This window comes from Macaca thibetana, chromosome 5, assembly GCF_024542745.1.
Source record: "Macaca thibetana thibetana isolate TM-01 chromosome 5, ASM2454274v1, whole genome shotgun sequence".
Lineage (NCBI taxonomy): Eukaryota > Metazoa > Chordata > Mammalia > Primates > Cercopithecidae > Macaca > Macaca thibetana.
Window position 1 is genome coordinate 181,872,382 of NC_065582.1, and position 17,734 is coordinate 181,890,115.

Below are 17,734 nucleotides of genomic sequence, written 5' to 3' on the forward strand. Positions count from 1 at the left end.
CCAGGTGGCGAGATACCCCCTGTAGTGTGGCCCAGTGCGTTACCAGCAAGAGCAAAGTCCGAGGTAACTGCTCTAGGCGCGGCTTTTGACCTTGGGTCAGGGCTGCGTCTCAGCGCTCAACAGCCCCGCTTCTCCCCACGGTTTTAAACTACCGGAACGAAGCCACTGCCAGCGGCGCCTGCACGGAGAGGGCAGGGAGCGCTCGGCGCGCATTGGGACCTCGAGTGCCTTCACCCTAGGGAGTGCCCGTCCCCAGCCCGGCCTCTGTGACCGCCCGGGCCCAGCCTGGGTTGTCCTCGTCTTACCGCGGGCGGCCCCGGCCCTGCGCTCCCACCGCTCCGCAGCCGTGTTTCTCCACTGCTGCCCTCTTCCCGGGCCAAGGGGCCGTGGCAGTCCCGGAGCCTCCCGGAGGCGCTTCTGCCGGGGCGGATTATCTCCCCTCCCCCACCAGGCCCCTGCGGGGAGCACCGACTCTCCCCCAAAGCCGAGAGGCGCTGGAATTTCCCCGACTGCCCCCCCCCCCTCCGCTTCTGCTTGCTTAACCTTCCCGCCGGCGGTGACCCTGCGCCCCGCCAGGCGCTGCCATGGGGTCAGGTGGGGGCAGGAGGCGCCTCAGGGGTCCGGCGGCGGTTGGGAGTCCCCCGAGCGGCAGAGACCTTCCTCTGGCTTCCTGTTCTGCCCAGCGTGGGAAGTGTCCCAGCCCTGGTTGTGCCAGAGGCCCTGGGCGACCTTAAGCAGCGTCTTAACCTCCCTGGACTTTGACATCTGGGGACAGAACGCCCCGTCCCCAGGGGAGGTCCTGCTCTAGGCAGGTGCCCCTACATAATCCGTGTGGCCCAGTGCAAAATGAAAGACGGCCCTTGTTCAAAAACTCAAGAAATATTGTGACTTTCAAGGCAGCAAACACAGAGGAGGGTCCCTTCTGAACCGGGGCCTGTGCGAATGTGCAGGTTCCCCGAGCCCAGGGAGCTAACCCTGACTTCCGGACTAAGACCCCCACGAAGAGCCCCCACCCGCACCAGCCTCAGGCCTTTCTTCCCTTGTGCACCCTGAGTGCTCAGTCCTGAGCCCTGGGCAAGGTGGGGCTGGTCTCAGAGGGGCTCAGGGAGATCCCTGCAAGTCAGGCCCACCCTTGTCCTGCTGCCTCCAAGGCAGCTGCCTGTGGGCTGTCCTCTCCCCCTGCGCTGGGGAGTCTAGGGGCACTGATGGGGCTAATGGTGCAGTGTCACTCTTGGCCCAGCCCTCTGCAGGGATGTCCAAGGTCTGCCCTGGAGATCTGACCTAGCTACTCTCAGGGGGTAACAGGTAGGGGTGGGAGGAGGGCGGGGCAGGAAGAGGACTGGGAGGATAATGGTGACTGTAACTTAGAGGAGTCAGGGCCCAGGTTTCTGGAGCTGGGTCTGCCAAGGGCCGGATCTCGGGGCCACATTCTGGGTGCGTTTCTCAGGTGCTAGTTGTGCCTCCTGGATGGTGGGGACAATAACTCCCCCTCCCAGTGTGGGGTAGGGGAGGGGCGGAGAGGGGCAGGGGAGGGGCAGGGAGGTGCGAGATCATCACCTCGCACCTCGGGTGAGTTTTCCCGTCACCCCCATCTGGAGGACAAAGACAAGGAGGCCCAGGGCAGCTGGGTAAGGGATCCAGAGTCACGCAGCCCACAGGCCCCAGGTCCACAGCAGCGCAGGGTGGGTGCCGGTGCGTTCAGGCCAGGGAGAGCAGATTCTGGGCCACAGGCTTGGCAGTGGATGGGAGCCTCTGCCCTCTGCAGTCCCACAGCCAGGCGCCCTCAAGCCCAGGCAGAGATCAAGAAGCTCAGGGACTCTAGGGGCACTGATGGGGCTAATGGCCCATATCACCCTTGGCCTAGCCCTGGGTCTCGGAGATCTCCCAGTGACAAACCTGCCCCAAAAGCTGAGCAAATGGCCTGTGACAGCCGCCCAAGGAGGCCCTGGCGCGGCCCCAAGACCTCTCACTGCTCTGGCCCCAGAGAACGCTTCTGAGTTCTGAGGATTAGGCTCTGGAAGAAACCCAAGCCCTGTGGGAGAAACTTGGGCAAGGCGCTGGCCCCTATGGGCCTCAGTTTACCTAGCTGTAAGGAGTGGGTGGGGTCTGGGTAGGGGCAAACAGGCAGGTAGAGCCACAAGATGAAGCCGACCGGGAGGTAATTCCCCAGCCCCTCCTGGGAACGGTGGCCAGGCAAGCGCTCTTGGGCCTCTACACCCCATGCCCTGACTTGGGTGCCGCTCCCTTATACGCAGCTGATGTATGACAAGCACGTGGGCACTGAAGAGAGCCCTGGGCTCTCAGGGGCTCCGGGAAGCACACTAGGACTTTGACAGTGGCGTGTTCCAGGGACGGAGTCCTGGGAACCTGCAGGGTGTGGCAGTGCCCAAGATCAACGGTTCTTTCCCCACTCTGGAGATTGAGCAGGTGGGGAGTGCCGAGAAGAGGCGCTGTTGAGAGACAGACATCTCTGCTTCCTGGTGATTCCCTCAACAACCAGGTGAAATAACAGGCCAACCTCAGTTCACTGAAGAGGAAACAGAGGCCCAGAGAGGTTAGGGAACTCACTTAAGGCCACACAGCAGCAGGAAGAGGTAGATTTGAATTTGGAACATGGCTGCCCTCTGCCATCTAGCCTCTGCACACACAAGTGCATGCATACATGCACACATGCTCACACATGCACGCGTGTACAATCAGTGATTGAAACACAAATTTAGATCTCGGGCATGCAGGGCACAAGGTTCACCTGAGAAGACGTGAACACAAATCCATTTCCTTCAAGTGTTGATTGATTTCTCTTCAAGAATGCCTGCATTATGCAGGGTCTGAAGGTCAGCTGATTTAAATGGAAATGAGTTCGGGAAAAACAAATCAACACAGCGCCAGGTTCAATTCACTGGAAAAGCACATCGCCTTGAGTTACTCAAGGAATGACAGGGCCATTGTAGAGACAGCTGGAGAGCCTGCTCACCGTGCTCCCAGGGGTCTCAGCCTTGGAACATCACCGTGCTCCCAGGGGTCTCAGCCTTGGAAGATCACCTTGTTTTATGGGGTCTCAGCTTTGGAAGATCACTGTGCTCCCAGGGGTCTCAGCCTTGGAAGATCACCGTGCTCCCAGGGGTTCTCAGGCTGGGAAGATCACCGTGCTCCCAGGGGTCTCAGCCTTGGAAGATCACGGTGCTCCCCGGGGTCTCAGCTTTGGAAGATCACGGTGCTCCCCGGGGTCTCAGCTTTGGAAGATCATGGTGCTCCCCGGGGTCTCAGCTTTGGAAGATCATGGTGCTCCCCGGGGTCTCAGCTTTGGAAGATCATTGTGCTCCCCGGGGTCTCAGCCTTGGAAGATCAGCGTGCTCCCCGGGGTCACAGCCTTGGAAGATCACCGTGCTCCCAGGGGTTCTCAGGCTGGGAAGATCACCGTGCTCCCAGGGGTTCTCAGGCTGGGAAGATCACTGTGCTCCCAGGGGTTCTCAGGCTGGGAAGATCACCGTGCTCCCAGGGGTCTCAGCCTTGGAAGATCATGGTGCTCCCTGGGGTCTCAGCTTTGGAAGATCACGGTGCTCCCCGGGGTCTCAGCTTTGGAAGATCATCGTGCTCCCCGGGGTCTCAGGCTTGGAAGAGGTCTCTAAATTTGCTGGATCCTCCATGAGTTCACTTATCCTGGCTGGAACTGAGGGTTACCATGGAAACCTGCAGGGACTTTTCCCCTAACAAGTCGTTTTCTTTTTTCAAATGAACACTTGTTGGAAGAGTTTACCGAGATGTGTGGCCTGGGTTTTGTATCTCACGTGGTCTAAGCAGCTCTGTAGTCTCGGCAAAAGAACAACACATATTTCCTCCCTCTGTCCTTCCCTCCTTCTCGCCCTCCCCTCCTCCTTCTCTCCTGTCTGCCTTCCTTCCTTTTCTCCCTCTTCCTCCTTCCTCCCTCTCTTCCTTCTACTGGCCAGTTATCAGGCTGGTTTCTGGAACGGGGCAGGGAGCAGACAGCCAGGGCCCTTCCCATGTGGCACACGTGGCCGTGACCTCACTCGTGTTCTTCAACTGGCCTGTGAGGCCACCCTGCTGCCTTCAGTTAGAAGTGCAGACACAGTCCCAGAGATGTGGAGTGATTTGCCCAAGATGGCCCAGCAAATGGGTTCCTGAACCTGGCAGTAGCCCCTCCGCCTCAGGCCTCCCCTGCTCTCCACCTCTTCTTGCCTGCCGCTCCCTACCTGCTTTGTGGCCTGCAGCTAGTCTGGGCTGGCTGACACCCCCAAGCCTCGGTGCCTCCTTCCTGCCACGCTGAGACTTCCCTGCACCCTAGGGCACTGATTCTTTGTTAAATGATCGCTTAAACATTATGGGCAGCTTGCACATCTCACTAGGAGATTCTCTGGCCTCCTTGGGCAAAATCAGCCACCCCTGCTCTGTCCCATCATGGTCTTTGGCACGAGTCGCCCTCCGATCACCAGTCCCTGGCTCCCACCCCCACTCACCTGCCCCACTCACCCGCACTAGCCTGAAGGCTGACCTAATTCATGCTGGGCCCCAGCCCCCAGAGCACAGAGCCAGGCACGTGCAGCTGCTGTCTTTCTAGATGGGCCAGGGAAGTAAAAGCATTTCAAGCCAGAAGGGCTGGGAAAGGAATGACAAGGGAGAGGAGGCATCTCTGCTGTATTGTGAAAGACGGAGGTGATACGAGTGGAGGAACATCGAGGGTCTCGAGAGAAGAGAATACCAGGAAGTTAGCGGAGGATCCCCTGAGGCAGGAAAGGTCACGGGCAGAGGAAGGAGGAAATCGAGGCAGGAGGAGCCAAACCCAGAGTTTGCCCAGAAGAGCGGGATTCCTCCCGGTCCACACCATGTGTAGCCTGTGGTTTTGATTACGTCCTGGCACTCCGTAGCGCCCTTAGGAGTGAAGCACTTGCCTTTGCATCTGCTGATCAGACGTGGGGGGAGACTAAGAAGAATATGACGTCCACATCGTGGCTGGAGCATGGTTTTGGCTCTAGATTTGAAATTAGCATAATATTTGTCTAAAGCTAATAACAGTAAATTCTTCCTGTCTGGAAACGTGTGAATGATCTTAATATTTAGGAGAAAGTGTCTTCCGATAGAGAGAAAGCTGGCTCCCTGCACCAAGATGCAGTTTGCTTAGAGCGATTTTACTGTCATGTGTTTTCTTGGAGGAACCAGAGGGAGACATCTGGGTACTTTATCATCATTTCTTTGAAATATCTTTAAAATACGTGCTTCCCGCCCCCAGGGCAGTTGGATCATGAGGACATAGGGGCCACACCTGAAGGCTGCGGGCGTCCTTCTCGGGTGGTCGGTGGCTTAGCTCTTTGCTCTCTAACAGGCGAGGAATTATTCAGCCCATTTTACAGTCGTGAAGACTGAGCCTGAGGCAGAGTGACCTGCAGACCCAGGGTTACATAGCCCTGGCGAGGACTCGGGTGGGGCACAGCTTACCTTGATTTTACTTTTTTTTGGGACAGATTCTTGCTCTGTCACCCAGGCTGGAGTGCAATGGGATGATCTCGGCTCACTGCAACCTCTGTCTCCTGAGTTCAAGCGACTCTCCTGCCTCAGTCTCCTGAGTAGCTGAGATTACAGGCGCACACACACTACTAGCCTGGCTATTTTTGTATTTTTAGTAGAGACAGGTTTCACCACATTGGCCAGGCTGCTCTCGAACTCCTGACCTAAGGTGATCTGCCTGCTTCAGCCTCCCAAAGTGCTGGGATTACAGGCATGAGCCACCACGCCCGGCCTGAGTTTGCTTTTGTAAACAGCCTCGAGCATTTTCTGCTGCCCCTGGAAGGGGGCCCAGCTCTGCTCGGCAGTTGTCCAGGGTTGGCTGCGCTAACAAACACCAGATCCAGAGCTGGGGGTCTCATCTTCAGTGAAATCAGCCACAGAGAAAGGTGTTGGCGGGTGCAGGTTTCCTGAAAGCCCAGGGTTGATAGGGAAGCAATTGCCTCTTGCTGAAAGCATTTTCTCTTGGAAATCTCAACCTGTTCACTCTCCTCCAGAGAAGTGGGGAGCGGAGGCCATCCGGCCATAACCAGATCTTGTCCTTCCCTGCTTCACCCCAGAGGGCATCCTGGGCTGGGAACCGAGCTTGGACTCCATCCCTTTCCCTGTTTGCATCTCGTCTCGAGGCAGCCCTCCATGCTGGCCCGAGGCTTGTATAGCTGTCAAACGGAGCCTCAAAGTGGCCGAGAGTCACAACAAACATCTGTGATGCTGCTGACCACAGCGTGGGTTCAGTCATTCAGCCCTATGGGGTCCTCGTGGCCCCAGATACAGGCTTCCTCACTTCGGAGAGAAAGGGCTTTGAAAGCTTCCCTGGCTCACAGATCCTCGGGGCCTCACCACTCGAGCAGAAAACACTGAATGGATTCAAAGCTGAGTATTTGGTGCTGATCTAACCCATCTCTTCTTGATGATCTGAGTTCCAAGATGTTCTCTGGAACATCATTCCTGCAAGCCGCCTCAGAAAGAAGGATCCTGTGGCCGCTGAAACCTGGGCGATGCCGTACACTGGACTCACCCGCGCCACTAGAGATCTGTGTCAACCCTAAGCAAGCGAACCTCCCTGACCTCCTGCAGAGACGGCCTTCCCTGCAGCGAGCCCAGCCTGGCGTGTTCTCAACTCACGGGACTCAGACCCCTTTCCCCATCACTTTTCGGGGTCAGGGTTCACTCAGCAGACAGAAATCACCTGTGGTTCTAACAGAGAGTCCTGTGTAGAGAATGGGTAGCTTGGTATTGAGGGATGGAAAGGCAGAGGGACTCTGAGATGCCATGGAGTAGCAACCTTGGGAAGCAGCTGCCACCCCAGGGCTGGGGGAACGCGGGGAAGCAGAGGGAATTACTCCAACTCGGCAGCTCAGAGCAAGGACGGGTGGAGCTGGGCCCCCAGTGACCGATGGCCTGTGGGCTATGCCTGTTTCTGAAGGGCCAGGAGGTTGGCCCAGTGAGTGTAGGGAAACCACAAACAGAAGAAGGAAGGAATTTTCCCTGCTGCAGTGAAGAGCATTGCCGTGGTGATATGTGTGCCAGGTTAGCTCCCCCTAGCACTGCCTACTAAGTGCAGATGGGTGACAGGCTAGCTCCCCCTAGCACTGCCTACTAAGTGCAGAGCCCACTAAGTCAAAGGTGGTTTTTCCTGCAGCTATAAATTACTGCTATGACCCAATAGACTTACCTCTTGGAACTTGTTCTGCAGTGGGCAGGTCTATGCAAACCTACCCCCAAAAGTCTGGGGAAGATGAGAGGCTGACATATCCCATTTCTCAGAAAGGAATATTTAACAGGGACTTAGGGACAGAAGCCACGTCTGTGTCAGGTGGTGGTGAGGCAAGACGGTGGCTCCCTACACCATGATCCCCCTGACCCAGTGCTTAGATGCCATAGTGAAAGGTATGCAGCCCCTGCTGGTTCCTTCCGAGGCTGCGAGGGAGAATCTGTCCCCAGCCTCGCTCCAGCTCCTGGGGTGGCTCGTGGTCCCCCACGTTCCTTGGCTTGAGGAAGCATCACCCCAACTTCCACCTTCATCTTCACCTGGCATCTCCTGTGAGTGTCTGTAACCAGATTTCCCCCTTTTCAGGAAGACACCGGTCATGCTGGATTAGGACCCACCTGCGCCAACGTGATCCCATTTTAACTACATCGACAGCAACCCTGTTTCCAAATAAGGTCCCATTCTGAGGTCCTGGGGGTTAGGATGTCAGCATATGAATTTTGGAGAGACAAAATGCAACCCACAACACTTCCCGCTCAGTACACAGAGTAAATGGGAAAACCTTCCCCAGCCTTCGGTACTGTGGAGGCTGAAGGAACTCCGTCTTAGATGCTAACGTGCCCTGTTGACTTCTGACTCACTCTAGCTCCAGGAAGGGCTCTAAGATTTCCAGTTTATCTATTGTTCCTTGTACTTACCATAAATCTTGCCCTTAGAGCAATTGTCCTACACATCCCTTGTGGAGCACGTCTACCCTCTCCCTGTGGCATATAACCCCTGGTCTGAGGTCACGGTTCAGGGAGCCACCATCTTGTCTTGCGGCCCCCACTGAGACACGGATGTGGCTTCTGTTGATAAGTCTCTGTTAAATGTTCCTTTCTGAGAAACTGGGTACGTCACCCTCTCTGCTTTCTCGGATTTTGGGGTAGATTTGCATAAGTTGCCCACTGCAGAACAAGTTCCAAGAGGTAAATCTATCAGGTTAGGCAGTAATTTATTGCTGCAAGGTTTCTGACTTCTGGCATCCAGAACTATGAGACAATCAGATTCTGTTCTTGGAGCCACCTACTCTGTGGTATTTGTTATGGCAGCCATAGGAGGCTAATACAGGAAAATTACAGTGATTGAGGACAAATAAAGACCTGGATTATTGGTTTGCCTGTTGGGAGTTCCAACTATTGAAGAAACGTTTTTTAAACAAGAGTGTGAGAGAGGTTTCCACTCCAGCAGATTCACAGAGGAGCTATTCAGAGGACAGTCATTGCAGAGTTCCCAATGGTAGGTGAATCACAGTAGATACGCTTTTAAATGCATTGCTGAGTTTCTAGCAAAAGTGTACATACACTCACCCTTTCACTCAGCAATGCCACTTCTAGAAATGTACTCCAAAGACACACTGGCAAGGTCACAAAGCAATTTCTGTGCAAGGCTACTCGTGACAGGATTATTTGTCTGAGTTCCAGCATTGTGAATGATCGACACATCCTCCTGAGTAGATTCAGGTTTTCACATCATTGGCAGGAACACCACAGGCAGGATGCTGTGTTGTTCTCATTGCACCTGACCATGTGGCTCACCACTGGGCTGTGTCCCATTACTGGGGATATTAACTTTGATCGCTAGATTAATTAAGGTAGAGTCTGCCAGCCATCCCCACTATACTCTTTGTCCTTTTTGTAATTTACAAGTAACTTGTAGGGAGGTGGACTGGGACTATGTGAATGTCCCATTCCTCATCCTACTTACAATTAACCATTCATTAATTTAGGAAAGTAGGGTCCCCTGGATTCCTATTTCACCCATCAGTGCTAATCCATCACCAGTATCTTTTTCCTGCTTAAGTTGTCCTCCATCGGGTCAGCAGGAACCACTTCATGGTGGCCTCTGTGTCACACGTGGCACATTCCTCTCATTCCTTGAGCACGTCTTTATTATCTCTTTTTTTTTTTTCTTTTGAGACGGAGTTTTGCACTTGTCACCCAGGCTGGGCTGCATTGGCACAATCTCGGCTCACTGTAGCCTCTGCCTCCCAGGTTCAACTGATTCTCCTGCCTCAGCATCCCAAGTAGCTGGGACTACAGGCATGTGCCACCACACGCGGCTCATTTTGTATTTCTAGTAGAGACGGGGTTTCTCCATGTTGGTCAGGTTGGTCTCCAACTCTCGACCTCAGGTGATCCGCCTGCCTTGGCCTCCCAAAGTGCTGGGATTACAGGCGTGAGCCACCGTGCCCCCGGTCTGTCTTTTTACCTTTATTGTTATTGTTGAGACAGGGTCTCCCTCTGTCTCCCAGGCTGGAGTGCAGTGGTGCAATCTCTGCTCACTGCAGTTTCTACCTCCCGGGTTCAAGTGATCCTCCCATCTCAGCCTCCTGAGTAGCTGGGATCACAGGTGAACACCATCATGCCTGGCTAATTTTTCTATTTTTTTGTGGAGTCATGGTTTTGTTATGTTGCCCAGGCTGGTCTCAAACTCCTAGGCCCAAGGGATCTGCCTGTCTTGACCTCCCAAAGTGCCAGGATCACAGGCATGAGCCGCCTCGCTGGGCCTGCGTCTTTACTTTCTAACACAGCAGGGCAAGTCCAATTTACCTTTGCCCTATCCCTGGCCCAGTGTCAGGACCAGACATTTCTCCAAGGCTCCTGGTTCTTTTTAAGGGAGGGCAGTGATTAGAAACCAAGATCTGGGGGCTAAACATGCTCATGGCTGTTGGGGTGTTGCTGCTCCAAGGCCTCTCCCTGAGCAGAGGTAGGAAACGTACATGTGTTTACTTACATAAGGACAAGTACACATATACATGCATTTGTGTGCACATGCATCTCTGTGTGTTTCAGCGTCTATCTGTATTACAATCGTGACTTCACACCTAGGACCCTATTCAAATCCAACACTGCAGGGGTGGTTCTTGTTTTCTCCACACTGCAGGGGTGGTTCTTGTTTTCTCCACACTACTTGTTTTCTCCACACTGCGGGGGTGGTTCTTGTTTTCTCCGCACTGCGGGGGTGGTTCTTGTTTTCTCCACACTGCAGGGGTGGTTCTTGTTTTCTCCACACTGCAGGGGTGGTTCTTGTTTTCTCCGCACTGCGGGGGTGGTTCTTGTTTTCTCCGCACTGCGGGGGTGGTTCTTGTTTTCCGCACCGCACTGCAGGGGGTGGTTCTTGTTTTCTCTCAACACACTGCAGGGGGTGGTTCTTGTTTTCTCCCTCTCTCTGTGTCTGTAACTTCCTTTCCAGCAGGAAACCTGGCTTTCATTGTCCTCAACATATTTACTTATTTGGAACCAGCAGGAAGGAGCCTCAGGAGGGAGCACAGCCTTGCCACCCCTGGATTTTAGATTTCTGGCCACCAGAACTGTGAGAATCAAGTTCTTGTTGAAAGTCCCCTGGCTTGTGATAATTTGCTGTGGCATCCCCACGGTACTAACACATCCTTAAACTTCTCCTCCCTGTTTCCCAGTCTGGGCCCCTCCCACATAGGGCCAGGGCCAGCAGAGGTCCAGTCTGGGACTGGGGCAGCAGAAACCTGGTGGCGAAGTGAGACATTAGCGTCAAGGGAGCTGGGTGAGCCCTTCATGTTGCTGGGTCTCGGTTTTCTCTCCTGTATAATGGACACACTCCTTCTTCTCTCAGCCCGGACAGATGCTGTGAGGCCATGGCTGTATCAGCCTCTGTGCACCCCCAAGGAGAGGTCAAACTGCCGTCTGTGGAGTTCAGATCCCACCTCCCTGTATCCCAAGGCTTTCCTGGCCCTAGGGTCTTCCTGGGTGGAACTGCGGTCTCCCTGGGAAGGTCCGTACTCTACCTCTTCCAGCTGAACTCCTATTCTGCTCCCCACTCCCCAACCCCACTCCTAGACTTCCAGATGCCCCAGCTATGTTGTGGGGAAACAGACTGCAAAACAACACCAGAGCACGTTTCCCAGAACAACGGGAAGGCCGGAGAAAGGAGCTTCCTCAGACAAACCTGGATGACTGTTTCAATTCCCAATTAATTCCAGGGTGGAGACGGCTCATGGCGCTGGGTGACGCTGCATGACACTAAGTGTGTTGCTTCAGTCACCTCCTCCGTGCAGCGGTGGTTGGGGTAGGTGTCTGGATGCAGCGTGTGTGGTGCTGGCAGGATGACACCTGACCCTGTGAGGTACGTAACAAATATCTGTTCTGGTCCCTGCCACATAGCCTTTGAGCTTTGGCTTCTGCACAAGAATTGCAGAGGTGGTAACGCCCACGGGCAGTGGGTGGCTGGGAGGATGGAACAAAATGAAGAGGGTTTGTGTAGAGGAAGCTGTCAGCAAATCAGCCACTCACAGCAATGGTGCTGACTCCCACTGTGGAGTGGACGCTTCATACGTACTTAAGATTCTACAGGGATTTGTTCAATTCTTATGGCAACCTCCTGGGGGTGGATGCTGTCATGATTCCCACTGTATAGACAAGGAAACTGAGGCACAGAGAGGGCAAGTCGCTTGCCCAAGGCCACACAGCCAGCAAGAGGCCCAGGTTGAATGAAAGCCAGGCAGTCTGGCTGCGAAGCTCGTGCTCAGGACCACCGTGCTCGTCACCGAGCAGAGGGAGAACTGCAGAGTGGGGTTTTGCACAGCTGCCCCTGGCCACAGGCATCTGAGACCCCCGCAACGCAGTACCCACTTGTCCTGTCGAAGGCAGTGGTCAGACCTTCCTTGCAGAAAGAGCATCAAGCACCTCAACCACCACATCTCCCACCGGCTCTCCCTCCTTGCATCTCTGAGAGCCCCGCCTTGCCAGGACTTGTGGCCTGGTGCAAGCTTTGGAGACAGGTAGGGGGGATTTGCCGTTGGGTCACTGTCTGGAATGCTGGGGACCAGAGAGGCCAAGGAAGCAAGGTTCAGGTGGTCCGGAGGTCAGGCCCCTCATAGTTGCAGCCCCCCAACACAGCTTTGTGCTCTGACCCACCCTCTGTTGTCTCCAGCCCAGCCTCTCCCTCTGCCCACCCTTCCAGGACCTTCCAGGATCCTGCAGCTCCTCAGACAGGTGGGCCCATCTTGTGCCAATCTGTGCCTGGCCGCCCTCGGGGCGCACCTGCGTCTTTGAAGGCCTCTATCCTCGGGCGGGTCATGGCCCGGGCCGACGCTCTCTGAAGCACCTGGGGTTCTGCAGTGTGTCTCTGGTGGGCTGCGTTTGTTCTTTGATGCTGAGAGGAGTTTGGGGTGAGGGGCCGGGGCCGCCTGACTCACGGTGGACACCTGAGGGCCGACCGCTAATCATTCCCACATCCCTGCATTCCAAGTCAGAGGCTCCAAAAGCCCAGCCCACAGGGGTTCGAAAGGAACCTGCTAGGACTGGACAGGTCCGCACTTGGCAGCAGTCTCTCCCCTCACCCTGGACAGATGCTGGCCAGGCACCCTCAGGCCCCGTGCCTCTGATCCCCGCCATGGTCACGCGAATTCACCGCAGCCTCCATGCCGTCCATCCCCCCCAAATGTGCAACACACCCGCTTTCCTCTCTCCCATCCCCCTTCCTTCTTCCCTCCCTCCCTCCCTCCCTCCCTTCCTCTCTTCCTTCCTTCCTTCCTGTTTTGCTTTAAACACTGTATCTGTATCAAAGGACTGCAAGTGCCTGGTTCAATATTGGTATTACGGCTCATAACGAAACACAGGCACCTGGCCCTGCCTCCGCCCCGCACATCTGTGGTGGGCTTCCCTGTGGAATATTCCCCCCATGGCTCTTCTCACCTTAGTCCTACAATCCTTCTGACTTCTGCTTAGGGGTCACCGCCTCCAGGAAGCCTTCCTGCACCCTTCTCCTAGCCCCGAGAGCACTTGTCCTGATGCAGCTTCACATCCCAGTGGCTGGGGAGGGGTGAGGGCACAGAGCCTGGTGATTGCTGGGCTGTCTGGATAACCCAGGACCATGTCCTCACCTCATGTCCGAATTCGCTGCGCAAAGTTCCTTTTGCCATGGGAGGCACCAGGTTCCAGGGATTAGGACACGGACGTCATTGCCGGGAGGGCTTTATTGAGCCTACCGCAGCTGCATGAGTAGACAAGTAGTTGAGCGAATGAGGGATGAAAGGCGACATTTGGGGCCTGTTTTCTCCCTCCTTCCCTCCTTCCCATTCTAGAGCCTGGCTTTCCGCCTGGGGCTGCCGAGGAACCCTCCTCGCGGACAGGGCTGGGAGACAGACAGCGAGTGTCTTCCAGCTATGGCCTCCACAGGCTTAAATTTCCAACCAGTAGGTGACCTGCAGCCAGATGTCTCGAGGCTACTGGATTCTCCCCAGGGTGGCAGGCCTGGCCCTCGGGCCATGAAGGTGGGGTTGTGTCCAGCCCTGCCCTGCCTCCCCCTTTGTGTCCAGGGAACAGCCAAGCCAAGAGAGGCCAGGGGCACATGGTGGACTCACCCCAGGTGTTGGTCCCATGCCTCGGTGCTCCTGAGAAGCCCAGCAGAGCTGCAGATTGTGGCATCTTCACGCACTTACGGGCAAGGAACGGAGCTGCTGGTCCCAGCCCCGCCAGGCTGCCAAGAGAGCAGCTGCCTCATGTGGCCCCCAGACCTGGGCTGGAGGGCAGGCTGCACCATTTGGGTGGAAGGCAAGGAACCAGCCAGTGCTCTGTGATCTGTGCTAGGATTCTGGGACCCAAAACAGCAGCCTCCAGTTTGCAGCCAAGCCTGTAGGAGCGCCAGCCACTGGACCTGCCTCCTTACCCGGCTGCACCTTGCCGAGCTCATGCTCTGAGCTGCATTTCACACCGGAGGACGGTAAGAACAGAGAGGCGAGGGGAGTTGCCTGAGGTGACCAGGCTGGGCGGCAGTACGGCTGGGACTAGCACCCACGCCTGTTTTCCTCATGCCCATATTCTTTCATTATGCCGGGGATGTCTCCCTCCTTCTTCCTTAGAGATCCCCAGTTCAGCATGTGCCCTGCCCCCAAGGTGTTCCTCCAGGACGGGGTCCCCTGCTTGAGATCCCTTCACGTGGCAGAAATGTAGCCGCCAGTCCCTCCACCCAGGGAGCAGGGTGCCCATGAACCCCAGTTGTTCCTCCTGGGAAGGGGGCCAGACCCCTGCCTGATCCCTGGCAGACCTTGTCACCTGGGTGGGACTGACACGGACGGGGCAGTGACGGTTACTGTGTGCCTCTGTCCTGCAGAAGGTATGAGTGTCCATGCCCTGCCAATGAAAACCATCAGATTTATTCAGCAAAGCGAAGCTGTTGAGGTCGGGCAGGTGGCTGTGGACAGAGGTGAGGACCGAGGCTGCACCCTCCCGAGAAGCCGCCGCAGCGAGGAGAGTAGCCAGGCCCTGGGGAGGCTGCCAGCCGCTCTGGACCAGGCCCTGTGCTGGGCGGGGGCCTGGACCCTGCTCCTGCAGACCTGCTCTCCCACAGGGTGGAGCACTTGGCCAACTCGGGTTCTTCTAGACGACTTGATGGATGGGATGGGACGCTCCACTCCCCACAGCTGCTCAGGCCGTGATGCTGCATGTGCCAGAGTTCCTCGGTAGGTGCTCCGACACCTGGGAGCCACAGACGGACGGACACGATGAGGCAAGAGGCTTCACATAGCAGGTAGAGCGCCAGCGAACCCTCTGCACTCCCATTCTCTCAGACAGTTTGGAGCGTTTCAGTGAATCAGGTGAGGAATCACAGACCCACGGCTTCAGTTCACATCAAAGGGGCTCCATTGTCAGCTTTAAATTTATCTCTTAAGGAGCCAAGAAAAAAGTCAGATAAAATGGCAAGAATGCACAAGAAAGGCAAGAAAAGGTGATCGAGGAAGCGAAAAGAAGCCGTTCCCACTCAGAGAAGGGAACGGTCACGGAAGGAACGCGCTCAGATGGCACCTGGCGCAGCTGTTCTTCCGTGGATGGTTCTGTTTTGCTTTGTTTCTGTTTTCGTTTTTTTGAGATGGAGTTTCACTCTGTCGCCCAGGCTGGAGTGCGGTGGTGCGATCTCGGCTCACTGCAACCTCTGCCTCCTGGGTTCAAGCGATTCTCCTGCCTCAGCCTCCCGGGTAGCTGGGATTATAGGCGCCCACCACCACATCCGGCTACTTTTTGCATTTTTAGTAGAGATGGGGTTTCACCATGTTGGCCAGGCTGGTCTCGAACTCCTGACCTCAGGCGATCTGCCCACTTTGGCCTCCCAAAGCACTGGGAAGACAGGCGTGAGCCACCGCTCCGGGCCCAGGGGACAGGTTTTGAACAGCAGTGAAGAACAGCTCCTGACTTATGGAAGGAAGCAATTAGTAGACAGGATGAACCGAGCGAATATACTGGAAAACACAGAACAGTTTTCGTGGCATTATTGGTAATGAGTTGTGAAGTCAAAACGAAAAGAAAACATCTTTAAAAAACCATCAAGAGTAAAAAAAAAAAAAAAAAAAAAAAAAACAGGTTTCAGCCTCACAGTAAGGGAAGCTGGAGCTAATGATATCTTTCCAGTCCCAGCACTGTCTCGTGAGGGCAGACAGAGGCACACAGGGCGGAGCACTGAGACTCCCGCTTTACCACCTGCCAGGCAGGTAAGAAGCAGCATGTTGCATTTTCCATATCCACACTGTTGATTTTTATAAATGTGTGACACTTTGTGATTCTTTCTACTTGTAAGTAAATGTTCACCTTTGTTCTCAATTCTGCACTCATAATTTTGCATCGTTTTCTTAAAGAGTGCCCCGAATGATATCTGAGTCAGTCTGCACGATGCCCCGCCAGCCTGTCTGCACTTCGGGTGTTGGTGTTGGTGGGGGCGGAATAGAAAGGACCCCGGGAAGCGTGGCTGAGATGCCCATGAGAGGGGGGGTGGAATGGAAAGGACCCCTGGGAAGCGTGGCTGAGATGCCCATGAGAGGGGGGGTGGAATGGAAAGGACCCCTGGGAAGCGTGGCTGAGATGCCCACGCGAGGCATCCACTGCCTCCCATGATGATTGCTTTCCTCACACTTGCGATATGGCCCCGGGCAATGGGACCTGACTCCTCCTGCCCTTGGCATCGAGTCCTGCCGCAGCCTGGCTGGGAGTGCTCTGCTGCCTGGGACCGTCTGGCTCGCTCCAAGGGACTTGGCCAACGACACTCCCATCTTAGTGTCTTGTAGAGACGAAGAAAGGGTCGCAGAGAGGACAAATGGCCCTCGTGGGCCACACAGCATGGTGGGCCCCGGGCTGTGCATGGTGATCCCCTGCCCGAGAGTGGGCAGCCTACCAGCATAGGCAGTGGCAGGGGCCGGGGAGAGCTGTATGGAGACCAGGGCTCTGAACTCTTCCGTGCTGGCCGTAAGCTGGCTGTGTCGTGCTCATCCCTTTACCCTTCTCCTCTCCAGAGCTTACTGGGCACCTGCTGTGGCCGTGTTGGGACTCGGCACTGGGGAGACAGCCCCTCCCCCCAGGGGGCTTGTCATCTGAAAAATGGTTGCCCTAAAGATATCCTCAGCAGAATCCCTGGAACTTGCAAATACTGCCTGGTGTGGAGAGAGATGCTTTGTGATGAAGTGAAGTCTGTTGAGTTGGGGAGATTATCCTGGATTATCCAGATGGGCCCAAAAATGCAATCTCCAGTGTCCCTGTGAGAGGGAGGCAGAGGAAGAGGGACTCCTGTAGGAGAGAAAGCTGTGTGACCACAGAGGCAGAGATGAGTGATGCGGCCATGAGCCAAGGAACACCTGGGGCCACCGGGGGATTTTTCCACCGGAGCCTCCGGAGGGGGCGTAGCCTGGAGGTTTCAGCCCAGTGATGCCTACGTCAGACCTCAGGCTCCAGAACGGCGGGAGGACACATTTCTGTCGTTTGAAGCCATCCAGGAATAAGGCTGTCACGGTACCCACGGGAAACCAATACACCCCCAGCTGCCTGGGCTCCCAGTCGGGGAGGAAACCTATTGCCTGCTGTTCCTCAAACACATCCCAGGTCTCCTGCGGCAGGGCCTTGGCATCAGCTGTGCCCTCTGCCCAAGATTCTTGGCTCAGCCCCCACAGTGGGGTCCACCTCTCACTTAGGCCTTTGTCCCCATGTCTCCTACCTTGATCGCCCACCACACCCACCCCCATCTTCTCTCTAGCGATTTTCTCCTGCCTCTGTCCCACACCGCCGGCTCATTCCTCACGGTGGCCTGCTGTGCTCCCTGCCTCGCCTGGCACAGGGCGCCTGGCACACAGTCAATGCTGGTGAGATGCACTGACTTGGGAAGTGGGTTCCTCGCTCCAAGAAGACCCACCGGAGGTCTGCGTCTCTGGTGCTGTGATATCTATTCAGACCCGCGACAGGGAATGCCGCTGTGACAGGGAGAAAGGAGAAAGGAAGCTGCCACCGGATGCCTGGGAACCCCGGCTGGGCATCAGTTCCTCTGATCTAGCCAGGATGGGGCAGGGCCAGGCCTTGTGTTTCATGAGCTGCGTCACCGAGTCAGGGTGTCAGGTCTGAGCCAGCACGTGTCACCAGGAGGAAAGTGTCTAAGGGCCACGAGAGCAGTGCGTGCTGGCCTTACACACCCTGGATGCGAGCGTGATGGTGCCCTCTCTCCTAGCGTCTGCATGCT

At 55.8% G+C, this 17,734-nt stretch overlaps 1 protein-coding gene across 3 annotated transcripts in view; it reads left to right on the plus strand.

The window, feature by feature from the left end:
* LRPAP1 (LDL receptor related protein associated protein 1) overlaps positions 1 to 17,734 on the plus strand; it is a 768,843-nt gene that overhangs the window by 334,039 nt on the left and 417,070 nt on the right. The window lies entirely within an intron of this gene.